General features: G+C 40.5%; 1 protein-coding gene across 2 annotated transcripts in view; it reads left to right on the top strand.

Annotated features, from left to right (window-relative positions):
- Nucleotides 1-15,157, top strand: part of LOC115237909 (RNA-binding protein Musashi homolog 2) — a 107,385-nt gene that overhangs the window by 20,339 nt on the left and 71,889 nt on the right. The window contains exons 1-2 of one of the 2 annotated variants that reach the window (XM_029811280.1): nucleotides 8,292-8,451; nucleotides 9,628-9,814. The exons of the other annotated variant lie outside the window; for it this stretch is intronic. The gene's annotated coding sequence lies outside the window, so the exon portion shown is untranslated. Of the gene's footprint in view, nucleotides 1-8,291; nucleotides 8,452-9,627; nucleotides 9,815-15,157 lie in introns of those variants that run through there. 2 annotated transcript variants of the gene reach the window in all.

Here is a 15,157-nt window from a genome sequence, read left to right as displayed (position 1 = left end):
CTATCTAAGTATGTAGGCGCCCTCCCCGGGTGTTTTTTTTTTTTTTTTTTTTTTTTTTACGGTGTGATGACTTTTCGTGGTAGGTGAATTACACGCCTGTCGGACGCAGTGCCACGGTTCGCCACACGACGCCGATGGAGAGATCTCGCGTTTGGTACTCGCAACCGGACCGCTCGTGACAAACCGCAAAAAGAAATCAAGAAGAAACGTAACGACTGTTTGCCGCTTAACGCGGAATTAACGAAATCGAGCGCGACAATACATTGTCCGATAACTGTATCAGGTTGATGCCCATTAGTCTTTTCACGAGTTGTTAAACTCTTCTCGTACACTGATTTGTTCGCGTAAATTCGAAATAATTTGTGTTGATTATAGAGAGTCTTAAATGGATTATTTATTTCAAATCGCGTGTTACAATATCTTTAGATGATATATTCATATGTATGTAGGAGAAAGCGTTTATTTTATTAATTATCTGAAACGGATAATAAAATGAAATAATAGAGAGAACGAGATATGTTTATAAAATTCTTCTAATATAATTATATATTAATGTATTATCGAATGTTTTTACGATCTTGAAACATATAATTAGATATTTTTGATTTAGCTCTTTGTAAAAGAGTTAATTCTCTACAATTTAATTTTGACATGAACGCTCGAATGTACGTGCAATTTCGAGATACGAGATGACGTTTGTCGCTGAAAGAAAACAAGGATACGGATGTTCCTGGATCGTCGCGTTTATGTGAGAGAAGAAGAAGGGCTTCGCGCAAGAACGGACGCTGGAACGGGCGCTCTCGCATCACGAGATTAAAGACGTCGGGTCTGGAGGAGACAGTCTTTTAAAATAACCGCGCGTCCGCGTGTAATTTGCAAGAGGAGCGGACGGGACGTGCCCATCGCTGTCTGCAAGTCGCGTTTTGCAAGTCGCGTCCGGATTGAAATGCTCGGCACGCAGCCCCGTCGACAAAGTCCGTCGGGCGGAAGGGAACAGAGCCCGATTCCGGCAGCTCGACGCCACGCGAAAGCAATTTTTATATTAAAGCGGCCGCCATTATCGGCAGAAATGCGTTGCATCGCAAAAATCCTTGCAATCTTATCTATCAAGCTGACGATATTCCCCTTTATTTCTTTTACATATGACGAGACTTTAACTGTAAATTCACTCATAACTTTTTCGCTCTTAGTGGAGATTTCTTTCCCTCTCCTTCTCTCTCTCTCCCTCTCTCATAGCTTTTAATTTAATTTTTCTTCTATTAATCTCACTTTTTAACATCTTTTTTTTTTCAATGACAGACGAGCGTCGACTACGGGTGCGAGTTTAGAGGGGGCTTACGAATACGGCGCAAAGTCTCGTGGTTGCTTCGCACCACGTGTCGTTTTCTCTTTCCATCGCCGTGATGGCGGCGTGCAGTTTACGGCCCCGTGCCTCATGTAGATGCATGTTTATTGCCGCATTAGAAGGGAGAAAGGCGTAGGAGGGAGTTAACGCTGCCACACACACACACACACACATACATATACATACTTCCCGACCAAAGGTGCCGGGGTTGGATTCTGTTGTGGTTTACCAGAGGATTCTGTACTCTCTCTCTCTCTCTCTCTCTCTTTTTCCGGAAAATCTCTTGTCTCGAGGTTCTGCTCGTCGTTCGCGTTTTCGAATTACCGGAAACGACCGAGACCCTCCAGGCTTGAACTTCTTCCGTTCCCTTTCTCGCAGTCTGTCTATTCTTCTTTTTCTCTTTCGCGACACATTTCGATTTCTATAGAAATGAGCAGCTGGATATTAGTAGCAGCTGGTCGGTAGATTTCGGCAAAACGTACTTGTACTACTTGTACTCATATGATATCGATTCAATTATGTAAAAAGACCTGCGTAGTTTTCAAGAAATGAAAACTGTAAAATTCTTTCTCTCCCAGTCAAAGTTGCTATTAAAATACATTATTCCTGATTCGTGACATACTTTGAATAGTAAAAATAAGAAATCTACGGAACAAGGAGTTTTAGGAGAAACCATAGTTTCTAAAGAAATGCAATTCAATCGCACTCCAAAAATTTACAGCGTCCTTAACGTAGCAATTATTCACGCGCAAGTTTATCGAGTAAATATGAGATTTCTTTCCCTCTCCTTCTCTCTCTCTCCCTCTCTCATAGCTTTTAATTTAATTTTTCTTCTATTAATCTCACTTTTTAACATCTTTTTTTTTTCAATGACAGACGAGCGTCGACTACGGGTGCGAGTTTAGAGGGGGCTTACGAATACGGCGCAAAGTCTCGTGGTTGCTTCGCACCACGTGTCGTTTTCTCTTTCCATCGCCGTGATGGCGGCGTGCAGTTTACGGCCCCGTGCCTCATGTAGATGCATGTTTATTGCCGCATTAGAAGGGAGAAAGGCGTAGGAGGGAGTTAACGCTGCCACACACACACACACACACATACATATACATACTTCCCGACCAAAGGTGCCGGGGTTGGATTCTGTTGTGGTTTACCAGAGGATTCTGTACTCTCTCTCTCTCTCTCTCTCTCTTTTTCCGGAAAATCTCTTGTCTCGAGGTTCTGCTCGTCGTTCGCGTTTTCGAATTACCGGAAACGACCGAGACCCTCCAGGCTTGAACTTCTTCCGTTCCCTTTCTCGCAGTCTGTCTATTCTTCTTTTTCTCTTTCGCGACACATTTCGATTTCTATAGAAATGAGCAGCTGGATATTAGTAGCAGCTGGTCGGTAGATTTCGGCAAAACGTACTTGTACTACTTGTACTCATATGATATCGATTCAATTATGTAAAAAGACCTGCGTAGTTTTCAAGAAATGAAAACTGTAAAATTCTTTCTCTCCCAGTCAAAGTTGCTATTAAAATACATTATTCCTGATTCGTGACATACTTTGAATAGTAAAAATAAGAAATCTACGGAACAAGGAGTTTTAGGAGAAACCATAGTTTCTAAAGAAATGCAATTCAATCGCACTCCAAAAATTTACAGCGTCCTTAACGTAGCAATTATTCACGCGCAAGTTTATCGAGTAAATATGAAAAAAAAAAAACGATCTCTGAGATAAAATTCTCAGAATCTGCTTCAAAGCATGTTAAAATATTTATGTAATTACACTTTGTATAGCGCTTCGTTATGTATAGCGCCGGTTTAATGCGCATGAGAAAATTTAAACTGTTTCCAATTTTGGCCACAAATTTTCTACCTCCATTTTTATTACATACTCGTCACATATGCGAGAGTGCGACGACGCAATTTTCACGGGACGAGGTAAAATGATTCTCGAGGGCAGCGATGTGCAAAATGACGCACGTCGCCCGTGCGTCAATTAGATCCGATGCGAGAGAACGAATGCGGGAGACGAGAGTAAAAGGACCACATCGGCGAGCGAGAGTATATTATTTCGTAATGGCGAAACGATTAGTCAGATCACCCTACGTAGCGCTGACAGTTGCACGCGCAACCTGCACATGATTAATAATCATGCACGCTGACCGTCGATATCGGCGCGCGACCGTTATCGCTGTCTTCCGCTTATCTGCTCGCGCTACGACCTCTGACGCGCTCGACCGCCCCATTGTCGGAAATTAATCCGTTAGGGTAGAAGGCGGGAGGGAAAGAATTACCGAGAATTTATTCAAATCGCGCCTCTGCCGTTACATAGTCAAAATTTAGCGATCTGATTTCCCGCCCTTCTTCGCCGTTTTTACGCGATTAATTTTCTGGATCACGAGGTTTATTTTCTCGACACATTAACGAAAGAATATCTGTCGATACCAACGAGAAATCAAGTTGAAACACACTTGATCGAGTGAAATTAATAATAAAAAAAAGCCAATGAGAGAGAGGGAGAGAGAGTACGTGATGCGGCTAATCTCGCGAGGAAATGGATCTTAAATGGAGCAGTTGATTAAAATCTCGGTTGTGGAAAAAAATCGCGGCGTCTGATTGTACTTTAATACGGTGCGTGTGCCGTGATGGAGACGCCGCGATGCGTGCTATATCACCGCGACGGCATGTGCAGCACATTTTTCGAGACAAAGAGACGAGTAGAGGGTGGGAAGAGGCGGAGGGAGGAGGAGGGGGAAAGGGGATGAATTATTCGTTGTCTCTTGCACTCTGCACCCTCGGACACTGACGCCACGTTATCCTGTCTACCATGTCGACCCTCTGCCGCTGACAGTGTCATCCATAACGTCCGCAACGAGCGCGAGTGACATTTGCACCCCGGCACTCTCTTTCCATGAAAGAATTTTATCTCTGGAGGAACTTTACGCGATGTTCTTTCGACGCGAAAATTATTTCACCTCTCATTCGTGTAAAAATAATTACAGCGAGATGCTTGGATGAAATAAGCTCGAATTTTGCCATTTGTCGTTTCCTTCCAGATTGTAATTCTCTCTCATCTCACAGATGAAGAGGGAAATTGATGAATCCAAATGTTAACTCTACGCACAAACGATATTAACGCTGCCAAAGTGTGACTCTTTTCGATATTCCTCTCTCTACCAAGAAACTTTCCAAGAATTACTGGCCGAAACGTCAATATTATCCTTTGGTATTAAAATATATATATCGCGGACAGCGGATTCAGAGGAAAATACAGCCTCGCCAGCGTTCGCACGCGTATAGAACGCGCGTTCCGAAATATCTCAGCACGACGGCGGTGCTAATTAATTGGCTCGTAAATTAACGCGGTAACAATACCCGGACGCGGGCGGGTTCCTATGCCCCGCCGAATTACGGAATTACCGGCACGCGTTGCGTATGTAAGAATATGCGTGATGTATGCGGTATTCAGGTGGTCGCCCTTTCTCTTTTCCTCTTGTCTCCTCCCGCTTTTATGCGCGCCATTCTCGCCCTTTCCGCTCGTTTTGCTCTCGCATCTTTGCGACAATTTGAACGCCGCTGGCCGGAATGCGATTTATAATACGGGAGCGAAAAATATGATATCGAAAGCCGGGCCGCTCGCTTTATTATAATGACGGGCTTTGCTCGGAATAAGAGCGAGAGATGCGGTTTCACGCCTGGCGAAAGAAGAAAACAAAGTAAATTTGGTCTTCGTGATTTTTCAAAAATAATACGCGCTTCGAAATTTTCTCAACGCAGCGAGCACGTCGTATTAAAAGTTATACGTATATAAAAGCAGGTCGCGCGAAGGGTTACAAATTGAGTGCACCTGTTGCAACAACGCGGCAACTTATGTACACGCCTCGTAGGGTACTTTACACGGTCGTCAAGTCAGAGAGAGTATTCACCTTTATTGCACCATTGCGCGCTCAGAGGATCGTCTAGAAAATCTCTCGCAAAAAAAAGAAGAAGAAAAAAATTACGTCGTGTATCGAGTGTCTTTCAACGATACACTTCCAGCACAGATTGGCGCGACTAACAATAAGAGAAAATGTTGATTATTTAATCTAATGATACAGAAACAAAACTTACACACTCTCTCTTTTATTTTTCTAGATATTTGCGATAAAGTTGAAAACATTTCTCACGCATGCAGGTTTAAATAAATGTTCTCTTTTAATTTTTAAACAATTAATTAAAATTTACTTTTAATGCTATCTATTTTTTACTCGAGATGGAAATAGGATGACCAAAAATTTATTTATATATATCTGGAGATACGAAATAAGATCGCACTCCTAATACAGTATCGAAATTGGAAAGAACATGAATTTTTTGCTCTCATATATTTGACTTCCGAGTGTCGCGTTTTGGAAAATTATTAAGACATAACGGACAAGTAGCGACAGTAAAGTCCAACGAAAAAATATAGTGAGATATTTTCGCGGGATTTTATTCGCGCGCATCGATCGTGCCCCGCGTACGTCGACACGGCCGCGTTTTTCCGAGCCGCGTTTTTTGCCGCGATCGTTAAGTGCGTATATCCATCGCGGGACAGATAAGCCTTTTAACACTTCGCGAGACTCGGCGTTCATATAATATCGCACGCACACGTGCGATTCGCGCGACAGCGAGCGGTGTTATTGAGTGGAAGACCGATAACGACGGCGAGAAGCCCAATCCCTCGACGCAACATCGGGCTGCAACGACGAAATGCACCCGCGATAACGACGTAATCGGGAATACGGACATGGCAATACGGTATAGGGATGTTATTGGCGTGTATGGTCGACATTGCGTCGAGAGAGAAACGACGCGACGTACCGGGGGAGGAAAACGAACGGATGAAATTTCCCGGCGATGATTGGCTACAATTCTACTCGACGCTCCAATCTGCTGTAAATTGCAGCTGCGTTTTCTTGGGATTTGCAAAATGGTTCTGCTTCGCGTTGTCTATCGTAAAAACGACGAATGCAAACTAAGGGAAAAAATATAGTCGAGGTGTCGCAATTCTCGGAAAAATAAACGGGCGCAAGGTGTCTACTCTCTGGAAAAATATGAAATTCTCAGGGATTTCTTTTACATCTGGAAAAATAAGCGAATTCTCATGGAATTTTATTTGGATTTAAGGAATTTTTTAAAAAATTCTCTCTTCTCGATAATTTTGTACTTAAACTTTACTTTTATAAGCAGTCTGCATTCTGTTAAGTCAAATTATGAATTATGTGTTTAAAATATATTATTATCTCTGTTTATATATTCAATCTCTTAACAAAATATTGAATATACAATACATATTCTCTTTATTTTAATTTTTAATGCTAAAAAAATTAAAATGTTAAGCAAGTAAAAAATGTTCAATAAAAAAAACTTATTTCAGAAAGTTTCACTAAAAAAAAGTCTTTAAAATATTCTCTTTACTTGGAATTTTGAACAAAAATACCTAGAAAAACGGAGAATTTTTTTACAAGATTTAAGTAGACACCCTGAAGCGCGTCATTCGTACGCGTGTGAACGTCATCCGTACGCGATAGTCAAAGTGTTGATGCATCCTGTTCTTATTATTTATATTTATACGACCACAATGACGTCGACGACGAGACATGCCAAATCCAATCGGTCTCTCGTACTATTTAACGTTCCATGTGTTGGCAGCGCCAAACGTTTGCGCTTATCTTCGCGGCCGTTTTATCTGTTTCTCTCTGCACGCGAGAATCCAAGTCGCATTCCTCTCGGCAAGTAACGAATGAGTCGTTGTGCGCGAGGCTACCGACGTCGTGTTGCACGTCGTTGGCAGCTAGACGGAGACGGAGCGAGCGAATCGATGCTCGCGCATTGATTTATTAATACGGTACACGCCATGTGGTAACGTCATACTCGCTCAACATATTGATATACGGACTGCCCGCTAATAAGTGTGAAAGCTGAAATAATTTATTCTTTGCTCATATCTCTTGAATCTAATCTTCAATCTTTTGCCTCGATAATGTTTTCTCGAGTCTTTTAAATATAAATCTATTATATTATATAATAAAAATATATTATATAATATGATATATATATATTATTATACTCATATAGTTTTTGAATCACAAAATTCTACTGAAATTCGCCCGAAATTTAATAAAGGGCAATATGCTGTTGTTACTTTGGCATCCTAGACATCCTAGAAATTCCTCGAAATTTCCCACTTTGAGTTTAACGCGAATTGTTAATTATACACATAATAATATGATGTATAACCGACCTGAAAACGCGCTATTTTTCGAGCTAGAAAACTGACTGTCGAGAGCTCGTAGCTTATGCTTGTAATAGCTTGTAACTTGGCAAAACAACGTGGATCGCAATTTCGACCGCGACAGCACCGCAGCGGTATAGATAAGAAGGCCGCGACATATTTCACCAAATAAAGGGGTTAAGTAGTCGCGGCGTCTTCCCTTTAAGGGGAAAGGGAGTGTGCATCGTCGATGCTCGCTGCAGCAGCAGCAGCAGCAGCAACACAAGGGAGAGCCTCGCGACTGTGTATCAGACTTGCGGCCTGGCCCATTAGCGTGACGTCGATGTGCATCGTCTGTACATAAATACCCAGCGACGTTTTGCGGCCCGTTACCCACCGGTTGCCACTTTGTAGCAAAGCGAGTGAGCGAGCGAGGACGTGTTACGAGACAAGTGCGAGAGTACGCACGAGCGCCGGACGCAAGCGCACTAACATAACGTTATATCACTCTCTCGACGGGGGAAGGGGAGGGGTGGCTTTATATACGTATTCTCTATCGAGAGGGGGTCCCCGGCACTCCACCCCCAGCGCCAGGCTCCATGTGGCGCCTGAGCGCAACGTCGGTGGGGGTAGAGCTCTCTTTCTCTCTATCTCTCTCTCTCTTTTCTCTTCCTCTTCCTCTTGGTGGGACACCCTCGGCGGCGACGATGATGTCAAACTCAGTCGCGAGCCGAATATCGTGTCGCTCGTGCGCGCTTGTCGTTGTTTCGTTGTTGTGACGTGACGTCGCGCGTTATCAATCGCGCGCGCGATACGATAAGACAAAAGGCAAAAACACCCTTAGGGAGAGAGAGAGAGAGAGAGAGAGAGAGAAACAGGCATGTCAGGTTCGTCTCTCATCCCTCCTTGATTCTCATTTTTTTTTTTTGCGGAATAAAAATGAATAAACCACCGCTTCGTTGTATTCTTGCGCCGATAACGGATTTTCTCGCATTATCTCGACACTGTATATCGCGATTTCCTCGTGTGTGTACGTAACATGTAACGCTTCGCGATATCTTACTCACACCGACGATAGTCGTGAGTATTCGGAAACTTCGAGGTATCCCTCTCCCCCTACTCCTCGATATCGATGATCCAGCCGAGACGCTGGATTCTCTTGGCGAGAAAACGCTCTTTCGTCCTTTTCCCAATCTCGTATACCAGAATATACGGAAGATTCGTATATGTGCGTGAGCCGAAATCGATAACCTGCGGGACCAGACACACGAAACGTTCTGGCAGACGCGACGCGACGCGACGCCACCGGATTTGTTGTACGTGTATACGTTTAACCTTTAAATTTCTAATGAGAATTCCGATATTTGAGGATGTCACGAGCAGATGGGACGTGGAAGATGCCACTGGAATATTTATGTATTTCTCTCTTTCTCTGCTCGTATGTGTGTATATATATCTCAGATTTTAAATAAAGATTATATCCCTATTTTATATTTTATGTCTATCTCAAGCGATTATAATTAATACATTGAAACGCGCGGTTGCGTACATTGATTGCATTAATTAATTTTATATAATTTCATACGTTAATTATTTATATTAATCAATTTTGCATCAATTGTACATGTACAGTTATTTCAGAATTTAACGATTTTGTTTCGGAAACTCAATGTGTACGAAAAATTACAAATCTAAGGATCAAACGTGCAATTTATCGGTACGTTTACCTTTCGATCGGTTATCGCGAAATTGCTGTATCACTATACAACACGTAATTATGCAGACTAAATATAGACGCAAAAAATCAACTTTGCAGTCCGGCAGCTCAACGCTATGCAAATCTCGGCTTCGTTGCGACAGGCTAAATTGCCTTCGATTTTTGTTGCACCGTCGTAAAGAGAGAAAGAGAGAACGAGTCACGTGTCGACGTAGGTTAACGAAGTTCGCACGTGCAACGATCATGTAGATCACTAATCCGTTTATGCGCCGTTGAATGATGAATAGAAAGACGGAAATACGGGCGAAACGAGGAATATAAAACAGAAAAGCGTGTGATTTCCCAGGAATGGCGATCGCGGATATCGGTCCGCATAACTGAGGATCACGAGAGAGAGAGAGAGAGGGACAGAGAAAAGCATGTACAGCACATACAGAGAGATCGTAACCCCAGGGTGCAATCCCAATTGCACCGACGCATCTCCGAGAATCGCCACCGATCACGTTGTTCTAACATCGTTCTGTCATCTCTATGTAGGTATCCCAGTACATAATAAATTTACATAGCCCACTCGATATGCGCGCGCATATGTGGATTTTTCAAGATGTTTAATTTTGCAACGCCGTAATTTTGTTTGATTGCATTCCAAATATTTTTAGAGAGTGAAAATTGTATATATATATATATTTATTTATTTATTTATTTATTTAGTTATTTATTTATTTATATAAAAACCCACATAGTTTTATTTGGTAACTAAAAAGTATATTTTTATAACGTGAGAAACGATCTAACGAAATCTCGAATTCTCGTCGCTTTGATCCACCGGGAGGGAAGCTTTGGTGCATTCCGTATTTCCGATTAAGAAAGTGTATCCTCCGTTGGGACGGACGTGTCTTATTGGATTGGTTGTACGCGTGCACAAGACCGGCGGAATCGCGGAACACACGAGGACGAGATGATAGTTATTTCGAATCCGATCGGTGGTGCTTTTGCCCGAACCGGCGAAACAGACTGGACCAGATGTTGTCTAAATCCGTACCATCCGCCGACATGGATCTTTCCCCTCGCCTCCCTCCGCCTTTTCGCTTCTCGGTACACCACCATGCAACGCCATTTTCTATCCCTATTACTATTATTACCACTCTGATGGCTGTCACCGTCAAAACACATCCAAAGATTCCTATCCTTCTGTCTAAACTAAGATGTGTATCGACAAGACCTTTTACAAGATTTTTACAGGGCAAAAGACTGATGGAACTCTTCTTTACAATTTTGTATCAATTTTATCCGTGCATTTTTTATCTTAAATTGTTCAAAATTAAATATAAAAAGAATCTTGATTATATGAATACGTACGTCTATTAAAGGAATAACAGCATCATCATGGATTCTGACGGATCTATCGCGCTTCATCTCGTTGCTTATTCGCCGCATTTGCAATGTAAAACCGCGCGCGTGCGGTGACGACGGACACCGCGTGTATTTCTGGCGGAACGTCAAGTGGCATAACAAGTATTTCTTAAAGCGGTTGAGAGAGGTACACTTGAATCCGCCTCGAAAAGGTCGAATTTCGAGGGATTTGAAGGTTGCGAATCGGCGATTTTTTATTTTTATGCCTATCTCGAAATTTTTACCGGCTCTTTCAAGGGAAGAAAAATTGTACACAAAATTGCAATTACCGTTGTTGACACATTATGGCAATATGTATTTTTTATTAGAAGAATTGACATTAATCTAGTCATATATGTCAAACTTTCGCATTTCAATTTAACGTTAATGACCTAAAAGGATCGTTTAATTAACTCCATTAAAAGAGCTTTCTTTATTTAATTATTTTAGAGAAAGATTTTCTTTATTTATTTTTTTTTATATTTATCGAAGCGCAAGATACGAATAATAATAATAGCAAGCAAAGTGATTCGATATGATATTCTTGCAATATGCGAATTTTTTTTTACACTTTTGCGCGTGCAAATTGTCACTCGCCACATCGCGTATTCCACTGTTCACATATATTCATCTTTCGTTGAAAGATGGATTTTTGTAAAGCTTATTGTTAGAGAGAACAGGAAACAAAGAGTAATGAAAGGCTCGCCGCAATTTTGTTTCCTAGATATTTATACGTGCGTGCAAGGCCGCCAAACCCGGGCCGAATCTTGCCCTGGCGATGCCAACCCGAGAGACGATCTATTGCCGTTTCGGTTTTACTGATAAAACCAGCCGAATCGAACGCTCAAGTTGGCAGTTTCGTTAGACGGGACGACAAATCACTTTAGACGTTACTCGAGATTAAAATAAAAAAATCCTTTAAAACTCACGCGATATGATGCACAATAGCGGAAAGTTGCGATGCATAATATGCAAAATATATTCAAATTATAAAAAACAGAATGTATTCACAATAATTAATATATTTAAAAATAATTATTATCTTAATAATCCTATAAATTATCCTATAAATTATTATTATTATTATCGATTGAATTTTTTTATGATTTGCTTTTTAAATAGATATTTGATACGAAAGTTACGTAAATCCCGCGAAAAAAGATTTTTTTTACAAACAAACTTTATAAAATATGATATACAAGAATTTAATTGTTACGTAAATATAATAATATCACATAAATCTTAAATATAATATGTTAAAATATTTCATACATATTTAGATAAAAATATTTATTATTATATTTTGAGTATGCTTTATACAATTTATATTTTATTATAAAAATCTAAAATATATTTTACATATATTATATTACGTAATGATGTAAAATGGATTATTACTGCGGAAATACTCGAGTAATTAATTTTATAAATAATGAATTGAATATATCATTAATTGCTTACCTCACTGTTGCTCCATCATCATCTGTTGCTTTCTCTCTTATTCCTCTCTTCATCCTTTGCTGTTTTTTGATGGCGCTTGACACTCACTCGCGAAAACACAGTTAATTACGATTGCGTACTAATTAGCAGAATACGACACTTTGCACTGCATTATCGACATTGATTACATATGACGCGAATCTGGTTATATTGCTATAGAAAATTACGATTGCTACAAAGTTACAATTCGCACGAAAATCACGAATCACTGGCTGCGACGTTACTCTTTCATTATTAATAAATAATAAACGTCGCTCGTAAAGATCGCAATAAAACTTACAATTAACTTGCTTACAGATAACTTTCAATTTCTATTCCTTATCGCTTCGATTTCTACTGGAAATATATATACATTGTACGAAGTATGTCGCCTCGATATGTTTACGAGTTGCGCAGGAGTTAATTAATCACGCCAATTGATAATTGATAATAATCGTCATTTAACGTCTCTCTATACTTATCGCAATTACGTTTCGAAAGATAATTCGATAGACTGTGCTCGACATGCCGTGGCTTTGCCGTTTGAGTCTCGCCGTTGGAATGACAACAAAACCAAGGCATGTAAACAACACCGCGCTAATGTTGACATCTCGCATTATCTCTCTCTCAAAGCAAGTATTTTTCACGATGTATATATTTGAAATACACGTCGTACATACACACACTTTTATATGTGCACGAATATTATTAAAATTGTACGAACGTGAATGAGAAGATCGGGTATCATATAATATTTAATTTGTCTTTTGCATGAAATATTTAAACATAATTTTACACGATATGAATTTAAATGGAATATCGTATTTTTACAAAAACCAAATTAATTATTAATAAATGGTTGACAACTTTTTTATTATTTTCTTTTATTTGATATTCTTTTATTCGGCAATTTATGTATGATTGCAAAAATGATAGGCAAATTACATTTAAAGCAGCGAAAAAATCAAAACGCGATACGAGATACGTTCGGCGAGAGTTAATCGCTCTGGAAGATAATCTCCAATTGTACAAAACAAACAATATCGCCACAAAAAATGTACGCTTTGTTGGCATTCGCTTGGTGAAACTCGAAGGGGATGGTCGTGGCTCGATGTGTCGTCGCATTATCTTTTGAAATACGATCGTGACAAGTATGTATCAGGAGATACCGAACGCGATCATTCTTCACGAACGCGACTAGAGATCCAAAATAATTAACTCGAGGCGATGGCTATTTATCTCTCTCACAGCAAGTATTTCTCACAATATAAATTCATTTGAAATATGAATCGTACATGTATATGTACGCAAATTAAAATTGTAAAATATTTATTACTGTATGCATGTGTATGTTAATTATCAAGGCATTTCATGTAGTTTTACATAGTTTACACGTACATCTATATCCCTGAATATCATCGAAATACAAGCATTAAAAACAAGAAATCTCGCCACGAGCCATTACGTTTTTACGTAATGTTACTAAATTCGAGCCATGATAACGTAATGGTTAGTTTCTTGTAGTTTCCAATGACGTATGCGATGAAAGTTGTCGTCGGTTTTCGAGGACAAAAGCGATGCGAGAGAGCTGGGTTGCTAGGTGGATGCTCGAGTGAAAAAGTTGGGTGGAGGGACGGGGAGGAGGTGAAAAAAAAAGGGAGCGGAAGCGAAACAATCTTCGACTGCGTAGCTTTCTCATTATCGCGATTGTTTCGTGATGAGCACCGACAATGCTCGACACAACGACGATGATTTTTTCGTCGCGGGTTCTTGAAAAAAAGGAAGAGTTTTCCTGTACCCTTTTTCTGTCTCTCGTTGTGCATCCTCCTTTCGCCCTCCTCTCCCTCTCTCTCTCTCTTGCGTTTCCTCTGCCATTCTCGTTCGGTTACATCTCTCTGTCGAGATTGAGAACGCAACTAAAACGAGGTTACAAAGTGTCAATATTACGTCATCGGGTTCCTGCCTCGTCTTGTTTCCTACCTTGGGACAGAGTTTCGTGCGCCCCGCATTCATTTCGACGCCGAACAGAGAGATTTCGCGAACTGATGAGATCTAAATTAGTAATAGCCAGCCACAGACCCGTACGCCATAAGTCCGTATCTCTTTTTATATCTTTGCGGGAAAAATAATAAGAAAAGTATTGAGGACAGAGAGAGAGAGAGAGAGAGACTATTTTTTTTTTTTAATCTAGAAATTAAATGCGCGCGTGTGCATCGGACGAAAGATTTGGCAGATATTCAAAAGTGACGGGATTATCCAGTTCGACCTGGCGGACTTGAACGTTCTCGACTTGTGCCAATTTTTTTCTCCAGCGATTCGCGTTTCCCACTCACGGCGTAGATTCACGATAAATCCGTTCGAATTTCTTTATGCCGCTAAAACGAGAAATCGAGAAATGTATTCATAAATGGAGAACCTGATCCGAGCATGAATTGCGCGAGGACGTAGGTATTAGGCGGCATCATTTGTTATCCGGATGATATTTCGATAAGAGTAGAGACGCGAACGATAAATATATAATGTAACCATCGGTGTCGTTTTCGATCGAACGCATAAATGACACTCTCGTTTCATAATTATTATTCGCGCTTGATAGCTCTAAGTGCTCTACTATTTGATGCCACGATACGATGCGGCTTGCCGAGACGAAACATTTATGACGGTCTTGCCAATTTCTTATTTATCTATATTTATGTTTCTTCCCGTGTGTAACATTTCATAAATTCAGACTTTATACCCTACGGGCGATTACTTTATACGGATCGCTCCGTGTGTTTCATCTTACTCTTTGAGAGAGGAACAAAAGTCATTTAATGTTTATCAAGTTTATTACTTTGTCGACTTTAATTAATTCGATAAGCGTCGAGCGAGATGAGGTCAAGACGTTAGGGAAGAAAATCTATCGACGTTTCGAATTCGCGACATTCAAGAAGGATCCAGACACGACGGTCGCGTCAATTATTAAACGAGACGGTCGGAGAAGGAAATCATACTGACAGAGACGG

Source organism: Formica exsecta, unplaced genomic scaffold (assembly GCF_003651465.1).
Source record: "Formica exsecta isolate Colony F162 unplaced genomic scaffold, ASM365146v1 scaffold314, whole genome shotgun sequence".
NCBI classification, from domain to species: Eukaryota; Metazoa; Arthropoda; class Insecta; order Hymenoptera; family Formicidae; genus Formica; species Formica exsecta.
The sequence above is the reverse complement of the archived record's forward strand: the minus strand, read 5'-3'. Positions and strand labels throughout refer to the sequence as shown.